General features: G+C 42.9%; 1 pseudogene; it reads right to left on the bottom strand.

Moving 5' to 3' along the window:
* Positions 1 to 6,275: 6,275 nt before the first annotated feature.
* Positions 6,276 to 6,686, bottom strand: LOC114007195 (40S ribosomal protein S16 pseudogene; annotated as a pseudogene).
* Positions 6,687 to 14,992: the final 8,306 nt, after the last annotated feature.

Below are 14,992 nucleotides of genomic sequence, written 5' to 3'. Positions count from 1 at the left end.
GGCCTATCCCTCATCACTTCTCCATTGTCAAACCATCACCATTACCTGTCTGGAGACTTTGAAAAAGCCTCTTGACTCATCACCCAGCTGCTATTGGACTGTCCTTCTAGAGAGACTTATCTAAAATACAAGTTTGGTCATATCCCTCTCTGCCTTTTCAAAATCCTCCAGCTGCTCTTATAGCTTATTAAACAAAATCCAGATTCCTTAGCAGGGCTTATAGGACTTTTCATTATCTGGCTTCTGACTTGTCTTTCCAAATCTTTCCAAGCCTGCCCATATACCCAAAGCCTGAAATAAGTGGAACACTTTGTAGTTTCCTAGCATTCTCACTCTCACCTGGTATTTTTTCTGCCTAAAACATCCTTCTGGTTTCATAGCCTGGCTGACTCCTCACCTTGCTTCACATCCCTACTCTGCTTCACCTCCTCTAGGAAGCCTTCTCTGACCCAGGATTCTGCACTAGGCTTCTTTCATCTGTGCACCCAAAAGACCTTGGTCTGAAGGAGATGTTCTTTGCAGGATAAACGAGACATCCTGGAAGGCAAGCACTAGTTATATGATCTGTGTGTATCCACAACTGAGCATGGAGCTTCTCATATTGTGAGGGCTGATAAAGGTTTGTCAGTTGAGTCCGCTAAGCTAACTCCTTCCTTTTATTTTTCTTTTTGAGAGGTTTTTGCTATAGGGTGCGTGTTCTCGCTGGAGAGACAGAGAGACAGAAGGCAAGAAATCACCCCCCAGGGGGGATGGCTATGCCGCAGTCCCTTCTCCTCCATTCTCCTCTTGGGATCTTGGGCACGCACGCACACGGCGTGAGTTTAAGCCGTGAGTTTAAGCCACTGGGTCCGGGACTCGAACTGCGGTTGACTACATGTGAGTCCAGTGACATAGCCATTAGGCTAACTGCTGGTCCCACTCCTTCCCTTTTTAAAAAACCTGCTCAGCCATCCCTTCTCTAGGTGAGGTCTTCCCTGGTTTTAGGTAACATTAATTACTACCTTTTCTGTATTACTTTCGAATTATGTATTTACTTCATGTGTATTAATAATACTATCAGTTGAACACTTAGCTGTGTGATGGCTGTATACTAATTGTTTTACTGCTGAGTGGAGACATTATGACCTTTAATCTTTTTTTTTTTTAAATTAGTTTTGACATAAGGGTACATGTACTTGCTGGAGAGAGACAGAGGAGAATTAAGAAAGCCATCCTCCATGGTGGATGGTCATGCCATAATCCCTTCTACTCCATTTTCCTTCCTTTATGAATTTTGAGCACACATGTGTCCAGCGTGTTTTTTAAATCCACTGAGTCTGGGACATGAACTGGACAGTTGGCCATGTGTGATCCAGTCACCATACCACTGACTGGCCTGATTACTTGTATTTTGTTGAAGAATCAACTCAAGTTTCAGGGTACTGTGCTAGATACAGAGGGTGTGGCACAAACAAAAGGGCACTCTTGAAGTTAATAGTCCAGTGGGATGGATGGACTTTAAATTAGAAATTTCACAGACAGTACCGGAAACAAACACTTCTTGAGAGTTTACTATCTGTTAGGCATTCTTCTAAGTACTTTATGTGTGACATTTTATTTAATTCTTATAAACCTTAGGGAGTAGGTGTGTTCTACAAGGTTGTTGGTATAGTCGTGATGCATTTTTGCATAGAAAAACACATTACAAGTTTCCTGACAACCTAATACTTTACAGGAGAGGATGGCATGGTTTGGTCATACTTGCAAACTTGCTCAAGATTCCATAGTTGCAGTGGGGGGTTCTGAAATTTGAACCCTTTGGTTACCTGACTCCAGTCCTATGCTTCTGATGAATGGGAGGACACAGTCTGAGAATGTCACAAGAGACCTGTGAGGATGAGGGTGAAAGGAAAGCTTCCTAGAGAAAGTGACCTACTAGCTGAGACTTGAAGGATGAGCTGAGGTGGAGGAGAGTTTCAGGCAAAGAGGACAGGATTCTTTGGTTCCCAGATTGGGATCATGGTTTACTCTCACTTTTGTATGGCCAGTACTTTGTGTGTATGTGTGTATGTTTGTGTGTGTATGTGTGTGTGTGTGCGTGCAGGTGCACCTGTATGTGTATGTATATATGTGTATCTCCAGAAGTATGGTAGTTAGGTCATGCTTAAATCATTGTTGAGAACAAAAGCATTTGCTGCTTTAATAAGCCTATCTCATTTGATTCCTTACACACAAAACTGTAGGGTAAGTTGAATAAAGAAAATGAGAATGAATTCCCTTGAATAACCAATAAGGACAACAAAACAGAAGTGATTTGCTTAATGGCCCCAAGTGAACAGAAGCTGTGGCAGAATCTGTAGTCAAATCTCTTTATGTCCAGTCCATTCTCTGACAACTTCCTGTCTCAATGGCTTCCCCTTTGATTACTTCCATTGTCCTTGCGGGTATCTGGAAACAGCTGTGGCTATGGGAAGCCGAATTTGGGCATGGCCATAGAACCTGGGAGATGTACAGTATCTGTCACCTGGGAGCCATTAGCCATTTGCACTGTAATAGCACCAAGAAGCTTATTATCAAAGTGAAGCCTGGGTTTTCTCCATTATGAGCCAGCAGGTGTCACAATTTACCCAAGAAGAACACAATCAGGTTTGTGTGGCAGCTGCTGACACTCCCCAGGAATTCTGCCTGGAGAGCTGATGTGGACTGTGCTCTCATCCTGCATTGTTTATCTGGTCAACCACCATAATACATCCCCACTCCACCTTTCCTGAGGGATGTGTCAGGTGGGCATAACGTCTTCTAAAGCTTTCCTGCAATTTACTTCCCTGACGAGGGACCTTGTGTAGTAGAGTCACCATCTGCTTTGTGCTTCCTATCTTGTTTTCCTGCCTTCTCAAGGTGCTTCTTTTCAGCACCTGTAGGGTAGCACCTGCATGTCTGTCCAGGTTTGTTTTCACCATTGTCAGAGTCAAAGTTGAGCTCTGATGGCTGCTCTATGTCTACCCATAGAGATTTCTTTCTTTCTTTCTTTCTTTTTTTTTTTTTTAATTGCCAGAGGGCATATGTGCTTGCCAGAGAGAGAGGGGGAAAGAGAGAGTGGCAATGTGGGCTCACTGCAATCTTTTTTGCTTCATTTCTCCTTTCCGTGAAGATTGCAGGCACACATGCATGTGCACTGGGTGTGTTTTTCAGGCTGTGGGACTGGGATTTGAACCATGGTTGGTCATGTGGGATCTGACTCCCTTAGCTGCTGAGCTACAGATCTAGACCTAAAACTTTGCTTTTTGTTACTGTTTGTTTCTTTTTTTAAAAAAATTAATGATAAAAACTCTATATCCCTTCTTTTAAAGGATTCCCTGGACTACCCATGTTTTTATTGTCTGTCCATCATCATTGCCAAATGGGGCAACTGCGTTTCTACCACTTGACTCTCTTGCCTCTCCTGGCTATGGCTGAACTCATGAGAAAAGGTATCTCAGAGTGTTGATGGGGCTACAACTAGAAACTGAAGAATGGGGAAGACTTAGGCAGGCTAAAAGAAGAGATTGAGAAAAGAATTAGAAAAGGCAGGGAATGGAGAACAGAGTGGTTGTGGATAGAACACACATGACACATGTTGGGTATTAACAACTAGTCTGATTCTCATTGACTAAGACTCACTGACTGCGACTTGGTGTGCAGACGGGCAGGGCGGAAAGAAACATTACAAAGGCATCAAAAGCAAGCCTGGACCTGTATTCTGGGCCCACATTCCACTGTAAATGTGAAAAATTCAATGGTACAGATTAGAAATTGGTGGATTTTGGGACCAGCAGTTAGCATAATGGCTATGTCGCTGGACTCCCACGTAGTCGACCACGGTTCGAGTCCTGGACCCGGTGGCTTAAACTCATGCCAGGTGTGTGTGCGTGCGTTCCCAAGCTCCTGAGAGGAGAATGGAGGAGAAGGGATTGCGGCGTGAACATCCCCTCTGGGGCGTGATTTCTCGCTTTCTATCTCTCTGTCTGTCTCTGTCTGGCAAGTGCACGCGCCCTATAGCAAAAACCTCTCCAAAAAAAAAAAAAAGAAAGAAAAAGAAAAAGAAAAAAAATGAAATTGGTAGATTTTGCGGAGAGGACACATGAGTGAGGGAAAATAGAACCGATGTTTATCTAATTCTAGTGATTCTCCTCACTGCTTTATGTATATCACTTACAGATAACACTTAGGGATTAGGAATACATTTAGTAGCAAGAAAGAAAAACTCAACTTGCAGTGACTTAAAGACATGAGAAATCTAGAATTTTCACATCATGAGAAATCTAGAATTCAGTGGCTTCATTGTCTTGATAATGTCTGGGGCTGATAAGCTCTTAGTCACAGGATGGCTTCTGGAGCTTCAGATACTCCATCTTTGTTCAAAGAAGGAAGAGAGGAGAAGTGAACTTTATCCTCTCCTTTTTCAAGGAAGGCAAAAATTTTTCTAGAAACCATTCTGAAACTCTCCTGAGGCTTCTGCCTATATAACACTGCACACCATTGCGTTATCAGCCCCTCCTTGCTGAAGGGGAGACCAGAAAAACACAGCTTTCAGTTCTTCCAGCTTCCAAGAAAGAATGTACCAAGAAACAATAAAATGGAGAATGACAACCCACAACAGCTACCACAGAAACGTTGTCTCTTACATTAAAATGAATCAGATGCTAATACTTGAATATTACAGGAAAGAAGATTAGGTTTTATTTGGAAAATAACTTGATCAAGGTGAAACAGCTAGTATTTGGGAGAGTTAGAATTTAAATGTTTGTGATTTTGTTTCCGAAACTGCCATCCTTCCTGGGAACCCTGGAAGGTACACTCCTTCCCCTTGAACATGTACATATCCAGGCTGCCTGTGGGGAACAATGCCAGCTTTAAAAGCAGGCTCCCCCAAATCTTAGTGCATGAGAGAGAATATGTTGGAACCTCAGAAAATGACTTGCTTCTGTTAGGAAGCCTGGGCTCCTGTGGTGTTGCTGGGCGGAGGAGGTTGATAGAGGAGGTGCAGAAAAGGAAAAGCAGAAAATTAAGCCCTTACTCTTTTGTTCTAAATAAGGTTAGACATGTAGCTCTGGGAGGAGTATCTTTTAATGGACAGAGAACAAAGAGACCTAGAAATTTGATCTGTTAGGCTGGAGGAATTGCTCCATAAAAAATACTGCGGGGCAGTTAGGCTCTCTGCTGTTTCTCAGATGGGAGGCTGACAGGCCCCAATTCATAAGGGAGCAAATATGGAAAATAAAAGGCTTAGTTAAGTTTGACTGAATGATATTTCCCATGGAGCCGGAAATGACAAGTAGTGATTTCCTATCAATTGCTCCTCAGGTGACTATTTTAAAAGCAAAATTTCTCCGTTGACATTAAAAGGAAAAAAGGAAAGAAAGAACATTTCTGGGTGTGGGTTTTTGCCCTTAATCTGACTCTGCACATGTATATTTTGGAAGATTTTAGAAATGGAGATGCCAAGTTCTGGGAAGGCAGTAGGCAGAGGGAAGGTTGGCTTAAGCTCAGTCAAGATTCTTGGCTCAGGGATGAAGGTATTTGGAGTATCCTAGCTTCTTCTGTCTGGTAGGGAAACAAAACTCTGGGACTCTGGAAGCATAGGAAGGATGACTCCAGCGAGGACAGTCCCCAAGTTGCTCAGTCTTTCTAGAAATGGTAGACATATAGACTCCTTATTCCTTGGCCCCTCTCCGAGATGTGGAAGGTGGTTCCAGATGTCATGATGCTTCTCATGTCTCCTTCTTGTGAGTGGCATTAGATGCAGCCAGCTCCAGGCCCTCTGTTTCTATGTCACTTCAACGCTTTGTTGGATGAGCAGTTACTTTGGGTTTCTGGAGGCTTCTGGTGCACCAGGGCAGTGGAAGGAAAAATAAACCCCAAAGAAAAGGTATTAAAGAATATAAGTCAGAGAAACTTTTAAAGCACTCCCTTGAGCCTTGCATCCCAGACTCATTCCCAGTGTGGCTCTAGTCTCATATCTTGCCACTCTTTCTGTAAATGCTTTACATTCCAATTAGGCGGTCTCTTCTCTGCACACTCAGAGCCTGCCATGACTTTCATGCTTCTCCCTCTGCATGGAGTTCTCTTGCTCTCATTTTTTCTTTCTTTTTTATTTTAAACCTTAAAACCTCACAGCTATTGTTTATTATAAAAATGAATCCCAGTCCTTGTGAGGGTTTAGGATAGGGGTTTTCAATAGGATTTCTGGTAGTGAGCCTGGGCATCAGGGCTTTCACATTTTTTTGATTCACAGCAATGGGGGGTTGGGGGGGCTGTCAGCTACCAGCACTGGATGAAGATATCTTTGATCTCCTCCTTGGAAACCTCATCCACATACTTATGGTAATAGACCACCAGGGCTTGGGAGGTAGACTGATGGGTAGCATAAATCTGGACCCTATGGCCACCACCCTTTACAGGAACACACTAGCAAACAGCTCCTTACCCAGAAGCAGAACAGGTTCTAGTAGCTTATATTGCAGAGTGCGTGGCTCAATCATTCCCAGAGGCTACCCATTCATCTTGATGAGGCCGTTGCACCGTTTGTAGTGAGCCATGGCTATGGCTGTCTTCTTGGGTCCAAAGACATGCACAGACTCAGTGGGCCCTTGAACAGCATGGCTGGGGAAAAAAAAAGCTCTCGCATTCTTTTCCTGGTAAATGCATTTGACCCTCAATTCAAACATCACTCCTTAAAGAAGTCTTCTGTAACTACTTTGTGCAGGGAGTGAGTTTTCTCTGTGGCTACAGCATGGTCTCACCTGGAACACTTCTCATGTGTTAAAGCAGTATTCCTCTAATGTTGCCCACAGGTTACTGGGGGGATTGTTTAAAATACTCCTTGAGCTCCAACCCAGTGCTTCTGACTCAGTATATTCAGGATAAGACCTAGAAATCTGTGTTAAATTTTTTTTTTCCTTTTTTTTTTTTTGTCATAGTGTGTGTGTGCTTGTGATGAGAGAGAAAGAAAGAAACAGAGAGAGGGAAAGTGAGAAATCACCCTCTGGGGAGACCATGCAGCAATCCCTTTTCCTCCATTTTCTTGGGATTTTGGCATGCATGCACATATGTCTGGTGTGATTATCAAGCCATTTTCAAGTCCTGGAGTCAAACTGCAGCCAACCATGTGGGAGTCCAGAGCCTTAATGACCATGCCACCTGCTGGCCCCAAACCTGTATTTTTAAAATAGAGAATCTCACTGTATCATGAAGTTCCTATCTCAGCCCCAGAGTTGCTGGGACCACAGGCATGCACACTAAGCCTTCTTTTAGAATGGGTTGAGACTGGGGCTGGCAGGTGGTGTGGTGGTTAAAGGCACTGGATTGCCACATGGATGACCATGGTTCAAGTCTCGTACCTGGTGGCTTGCTTTCTCACTTTTCCTCTTTCTCTTTCTATGTCTCTGATCAAATGGAAAATAATAATAAAACTAAAGTTAAATAAAATAATTCTTTAGAGTGGATTGGGACTTAAACCTGGGCCTCCCTTGTCACCTCAGCCTGCTTAGTAGCAGCATTAATCAGTGTGTGCTAATGTGGCCAAAGAAATCTGCATTAAAAAGCAGAATCATAGGAGATTCTTAGGTACCCTATTGGAGGAAAAGTGAATCCTAGAGAGAAGGTATTAAAGAAGAATACAAGTCAGGGAAACTGTTTTAAAGGACTCCCTTGAGCCTCGCTTCCCAGGCTCATTCCCAGTGTGGCTCTAGTCTCATATCTTGCCACTCTTTCTGTAAATGCTTTACATTCCAATTAGGCGGGTCTCTTCTCTGCACACTCAGAGTCTGCCATGATATGCATGCTTCTGGGTTTCTGCTACTCCTTCGGCATGTAGTTCTCTTGCTTGCATTCTTTTCTTCTTCTTCCTTTTTAAACCTTAGAACTCCACAGCCATTGTTTATTACAAAGATGATCCCCAATCCTTGCGATGGGATTATTAGTAAGATTTCTGGTAGTGATCACTGGCACCAGGGCCTCCATACTTTTTGGATTTGCAGCATCCGAGGACTTGCTCATCATGTGAAATGGGGAGTCACCTGGCCATACTTGGAAATGCTCTGTAGTAGAATCGTTATTTGTTTTAATTCGTCTGCTTTCCCTGCAATTACACTAGCTTCCCTAGGCCTAGACCTTGTCTCTAGATCTGAGTACTGAGCCTGGCACATAGCTCTAGAGGCAGGAGCCTCACTTTTACTGATTTTATTGTACCTCCTTATATTGATAAAGAAACAGCCTAACGCCTGGTGGTTAAGATGACTGGCTCCCACATGGCCACCTGTAGGGTGTGAGTCCAGACCCGGCCACTTAAGAAACACATCAGGCATGTGTGTATTTATGCCCCAATTCCCCCAAAAGAGGGGGAAATGGAGACGATATTACTGTGTAGCTATGACCTCTGGGAGATACTTTCTCTCTTTCCCTATCTTTCTCTCTTTGGTTCTCTGGTGAGCGCATGTGCCCGTGGGAAATTAAAAAAGAAAAAGCGGGACCCACAGATGGCGTAATAGTTACATTGCTGGACTCCCATGTAGTCAGTCACAGTCCGAGTCCCAGACCTGGCAGCTTAAAACTCACACTGAGCATGTGTGTGTGCGTGCCCAAAGTCCTGAGAGGAGAATGGAGGAAAAGGGATTGCAGCATGGCTCTCCCGCTGGGGGTGATTTCTCATTGTTGAGTGCATCTACCCTATAGCAAACATCTCTCTCACAAAACAAAACAAAAAAGAAAAAGAAACAGAGCCCATTGGCATACATAGGTGGTGCTTAAACCCATGGGGATTTGGGAGTTGTAGAGTGAGACCTATATTTCATAGACAAAGATGGTTTGTACAAAAAAGGAGAAGACCTTTTGAATAGCCATATTTGAGGTATACTTAAGAAGTTATCTTTTCTGTTCTGTTTATGCTTCTTTGAGAGTCTATCTTTGTGTTTCCATTCTCTCTTCTCAGGTAGGCAGTACATTTTGGGAGTCTGTTAAGGTCATGCTTCTCTCTTTTTTGAAGTGTCTTCTCAAACCTGCACCTCAGACTCCAGAAAGGACAGGATGATGTTTGTACAGATGGCTTAGACTCTCAGTCATAACTGCCTCTAAACTGTATATTGAATTCTCTTTCAGGGCTAGAATCAAGAGATCCAGATATTGTCAGGTGGCATTGGGTAGGAAAGCTATAAGGTCAGGTTGTAACTAGAATCAGCACCATGGCAACACACAGCTCCATGCAAATTGATGTTGTAAGGTTTCAGGAAGAAAGAGCCGTGCAGAAAAAGTAGTAGAAAGTAAGAGAGAGAAAGAGAGAAAGAGGAATGTAGTAAATGTTCTGTCAGAGACAGGAGGGCATCTGACTCCAGGGAGAGATAGCTGGATGGACAAAGGGGTCAGCAGACCACAGAGTTTCTAGTTCTTACATGGCTCAGATATATTTCCTATCATTGCATTCTGTGAATACACCTCAACTTTTCCCATCTTAAGGTAGTTCAAATTCATTCCTTGAAACCCAGGAGTAAATGACAGACCTACACACAATCTTGGTAGGAATGAGACCACCTACTGCCACATTTCTGCTTGTATTGAGAAGTCCCATAACAAGCTGTCATTTGGCATCTACCTGTCATAAATCCTAACTTGTTTTTTATTCAACTTTGGACTACTGTTCTTTGGCTTTTGCTGGTTTGTATGTTAGCATCTAGCCATAGTCTCTGTTGAGAATGCATCGAGACTCAAGTTCAGAAAGAAAAGGCCAAGTTCATTTGCATTCCAAGGCTTAGTATGCCCATAGGTTTTCTGCCTTTACCTAGAATCCCTGTCTCTAGCAGCCAACCCCAATAAGCCAGAATGTTTTAACAGTACTCCAGGCAGCAGAATCCAGTGAAACTTAGGCTCTGAGTATAGTTCTCCTGCTATACAAACTGGCCAGAGAGCAGAAGTTACATCAATTATAAGCAGAATTGAGACCGTGAAAGTCAGCAGGGAAACTTGGGTCTGACTTGGCCAAAAGATACATTGATTCCTGCCAACTCTGTAGGTAATCTTTCAAAAAATCAGCCAACCTATCAAACTTGTACAAGCTCACTGACTGATAGCACATCAGTAAAGCAACATACCTACCAACAGAAGGTACTAGAAGGAAAACTAGGTTCAGAGTCAGATGCACTCATCTCCCCATCACTTCTTAGGTGAAGTTGAACAGATTCACTGAATTCCATGGAACCTCAGTTTCCTCTTTTGTAAAATGAGCTTAATAGTATCTACCTTAGAATGTCTTCAGCATTACAATGTCGACTGCAGGAAAATCACATAACAGAACAGTCAGTATGTAGTATTTATTTCTTTCCTCTGCTGCACCCTCACCCCATAATCAATATCTAAGCCTACATAAGAGAGCAGAGATGAGTCTCCCATACGTCCTCATTTAAATCTCATTTTACCATAAAGCTACCTATTGGCAATGCAGTTAACACTTGGACTACGTGTGGCACGGTAACGCCATGTAGTTGTACCCATAGTGAACCAATGTCTGCAAGCCTGAAGTTGGAATATAAAATCTAAGTGTGGATTCTAAATCTACACTTAGACCTTTCCTTCATCCTCCTCTCAACCATGAAAGAGCAGACTCATCATTGCTCAGAGATTGCTATGAAGATTAAATGAGGGAACCAGCAGTTAGCGTAATGGCTATGTCGCTGGACTCCCACGGAGTCGACTGCGGTTCGCATCCCAGACCTGGTGGCTTAAAACTCATCCCGGGCGTGTGTGCGTGCATGCCCAAGATCCTGAGAGGAAAATGGAGGAGAAGGGATTGCGGCATGACCATCCCCTCTGGGGGGTGATTTCTCGCTTTCTGTCTCTATGTCTCTTTTTGTCTGTCTAGCGAGTGCACGCGCCCTATAGTGAAAACCTCTCCAATGCACTCATCTCCCCATCACTTCTTAGGTGAAGTTGAACAGATTCACTGAATTCCATGGAACCTCAGTTTCCTCTTTTGTAAAATGAGCTTAATAGTATCTACCTTAGAATGTCTTCAGCATTACAATGTCGACTGCAGGAAAATCACATAACAGAACAGTCAGTATGTAGTATTTATTTCTTTCCTCTGCTGCACCCTCACCCCATAATCAATATCTAAGCCTACATAAGAGAGCAGAGATGAGTCTCCCATACGTCCTCATTTAAATCTCATTTTACCATAAAGCTACCTATTGGCAATGCAGTTAACACTTGGACTACGTGTGGCACGGTAACGCCATGTAGTTGTACCCATAGTGAACCAATGTCTGCAAGCCTGAAGTTGGAATATAAAATCTAAGTGTGGATTCTAAATCTACACTTAGACCTTTCCTTCATCCTCCTCTCAACCATGAAAGAGCAGACTCATCATTGCTCAGAGATTGCTATGAAGATTAAATGAGGGAACCAGCAGTTAGCGTAATGGCTATGTCGCTGGACTCCCACGGAGTCGACTGCGGTTCGCATCCCAGACCTGGTGGCTTAAAACTCATCCCGGGCGTGTGTGCGTGCATGCCCAAGATCCTGAGAGGAAAATGGAGGAGAAGGGATTGCGGCATGACCATCCCCTCTGGGGGGTGATTTCTCGCTTTCTGTCTCTATGTCTCTTTTTGTCTGTCTAGCGAGTGCACGCGCCCTATAGTGAAAACCTCTCCAAAAAAAAAAAAAAAAGATCAAATGAGAAGATGCCTTGAGGGAAAAAAAGGCTAAGCAATGGTAAGGCCCTCACCAAAGAAGGCTGAAGATAAAAATGACTCATGACTCTGTGGTCAGCGAGAAACCAGGTAAGCTGCCCTTGCTGGGAGGCAGGGCCTGGATCTGGCAAGCTCCAGTCACACTTCGCTAACCTGAGAGAAGCTGAGGATGAACTACTGCAGAGTAGAGAGGCAGAATTATTTATTGAATGATTAGTACTAGCCTTTCACAGAGTCTTTTAGGACCTTGCTGCTCACAATATTGTTGGTAGCCTAGCAGAATGGGCATCATGCGGGAGCTTGTTAGAAATGAAGGATCTCAGACTTTCCTTAGGATTCCCTGAATAAAAACCTGGATTTTAACAAGATTCCTGGATAGTTTATATGTAGGTTGCAATTTGAGAAGCACCAAAGTCTATTACAGACCATAAAAAGCCAGCTTTTACCTTGCTTCTAATCAGAATAATAATGCAAATCTTATCACTGACCAAAGTCCCTCTTGTCAGTTGGCTAGAACTTGTTTTGTTGTTTGTTCTCTTTTGGGCACAGCATTCTCTTTAGCTACTCTTTGTTTATATAATTGAATTAGGTTTCAAATGAAAGATAGTAGGTTTATTTCATTTTCACCATTGGCAGCAACTGGTTCATCAGAACTGAGGATGAGGAAGAATGGCAGGGTTAAGAGGGAGCACACACTTATGGGAGGAATACTACTTCCATATGTATCAGTTAAGTCTTCACAAAAGCTCGATTAGAAGTCTTATTTTTAATATATTACGGGTCAGAAATACGCTTAAAAGCTTGAGTACCTTGCTAACCTCATGAAAGGGGATAGAGCTGGAATTTAAATGCAGGTCTGTTTGACTTTAAACATTATACTATACTATTTGTTCCAGTTACTGCTGGTGCTTAAAAATTAAGGCAAAACTTGCAAGCTTAAAACAATCATTTTATATTGTCAATGAATTCTTTGGGTCAGGAATTCTAGCCCAGGCCCTGAGAATACCCTGTCTCACCTCTTAACAGATAAGGGTGACTTTATGGAGCTGGATTCATAGGCTGTCACCTTTGCTTACATGGCTGACAATTGATGATGGCCATCAGCTAGGTTGTTTGCTGGTGCTGTTCACCAGAATATCTACATATGACTTCAAGGAAGTTGGACTTCTTTTATTGTATCTCAGAGCTCCAAAAGTGAGTATCCCACTGAATGAGGCAGTATCACCTTTTCTGATGAAGACTTAAAAGTCTTGCAGCCTTTGCTCTACCACATTCTACTGGAGTTACAGGTAAGCCACAAATTTGCCCAGATTCAAGAAAGGACAGATTCCTACCTCTGAGGGGAGGATTGTCAAAGGATCTATAGCCGTTCTTCTTTAATCCCCCTGCAGTCTGGCAGGGTACTTGTGTGGTATACATTGGTGGAAGAAGATTAGTCACTTGGGTGTAGGACATTCTTGCTTCACTATTGCCTAGGACCAGTTGTATTTAGTGGTAAAGAAGCAGGTGGGATGACAGGCTATATCACATCTGAAGACACCCACTGACTTGTTGGTATTTTTCAGTTATCTTTGTAGGCTTTGCTAAAGAAAAAGCTTATAAGCTCTGATACACATCAGCAGGAGCTAGAAATCCCCGTTAAATCTGCTAAGGGAGAGTAAAAGAAGCAAGGTAGAGTCTCTGTGTCATCTGAAAGAAATTTAATGTGTGAAAGGTAGACAACTAGGTTGGTGGTAACTGGAAGAGATGTTGAAAGGCACTCATATTTTCTCATTACTTTCTGATTCTCTTAAATTTTGTACTTTCTTGACCTGATTTACCTTGACAAGAAAGACTTCTGTTTTCCAAGATACTGTTACTTCTGAATCTATCAGACTCAAATGTCAGGGAGAAAATAGAAGAGATAATTTGAGATGTGTCAGGTAATTGAGGGGAAAAAGCCCTAGATGGGTATAAGTCATGTCTTCTTAACTTGATTCGGGTGGATATCAGTCATGCTCCAACTGGTTTATCTACAACTGTCTAGAAGACCTAAAAACTATCCCCTAAATATTTATTGAGTCTGGGGGCAAATGTCTCATCTTACAGCACACAGTGTTACAGAAGAACCTGTGGTCAGTGTCCTATAGGAATAATCCCTTGGACCAGAAAAGGAGGAGAGATCACAAGCAGAGCATAGTAATAGTAGTGAAGATAATGGTCCTAATGTGTGATGTAACTCTAACATGTGGGAAATAGCTTTCATGTGCCACTCAGGGCCAGATGTCAAAATCATCTCCCTCACTGTAAAGACAGTGTCACATGAAGACAGTCATGGATCAAGTTGATTGAATGACTGACAGTATAGAACTTGATGGGTTAGATGTAACTGCCTCTGTGGTATAGACCATCCATGTGCAGGTACTGAGTCAGTGCCCTGTCTCATGATCTGCTGTTTCACTTCACTCCCACTGAAAATGACCAAGCTAAAGCCAAACCATTAATATAGCATCTTTATCCAATGTAGGACCCCTTAGCATATGATGCCTTAACACCACAGGGACTGAATTTTTCAGTGTCATCTGAAGAACAGGGGCAAGAAAAGCGATATTCCCCACTTGCTACATTCTAAATCTTAGTGGTTAGGCAAGTAAGAAGAGCAGAATAGGTACAAATATGTTGACAGCATACTGGCCCCACAGCAAGACAGGGAGATCAGGTTGGAGAGGAAGCTGACACCCTGAGTGTAGAGGTTGAGAAGAGAGTAACTGTCAAAGCCCACAACTGCCACACACTTTTGTCCTGAGGGAAAGTGTTCTGAATTACAAAGGATCTGAAATATTCTGACACAGCAGCCTCAAGGAATTGCTGTAGAAGCAAAATGATCTTCCTTTTGTCTGAAGCAGCCTTGACTCTTATGCTGCACTCTGGCAGGTTGCCCAGTGGCCCCTAAGTTGATGGAGATAATTTCTCTGCATACAGTTGCTCTAGTCATCAAAGCAGAAGCAAGAAGGTGCCGTGAACCTTGAAGTGAGTGGGGCAAAAATGCTTGCTGAGATAATGATGAATCACAGCTTTGGAGTTTGAGTTTATCAGGGACCTAGAATAGACACAGCAGAGGTGCTGCCCCAGTGTTTGCTCATGATGCAACTGGACAAGGTCCCAGACTATCTTGGGTCTTTTTTTGCACATCTATCTTCAGAATACAGAGAAGTGATGCTTGGTCTGTTTTTTTGTTTGCTTTGTTTCTATTTCTTTTTTTTCTCTTTTGAAGTAGTGGATAATTAGAAACTTGTGTGTGTGGGGGGGGGAGGGGG

The sequence above is a fragment of the Tupaia chinensis genome, unplaced genomic scaffold (assembly GCF_000334495.1).
Source record: "Tupaia chinensis unplaced genomic scaffold, TupChi_1.0 Scaffold000139_1, whole genome shotgun sequence".
In the NCBI taxonomy this organism is placed as follows: domain Eukaryota; kingdom Metazoa; phylum Chordata; class Mammalia; order Scandentia; family Tupaiidae; genus Tupaia; species Tupaia belangeri.
Note: the sequence above shows the minus strand (reverse complement) of the source record. Positions and strands in the feature narration are given on the sequence as shown.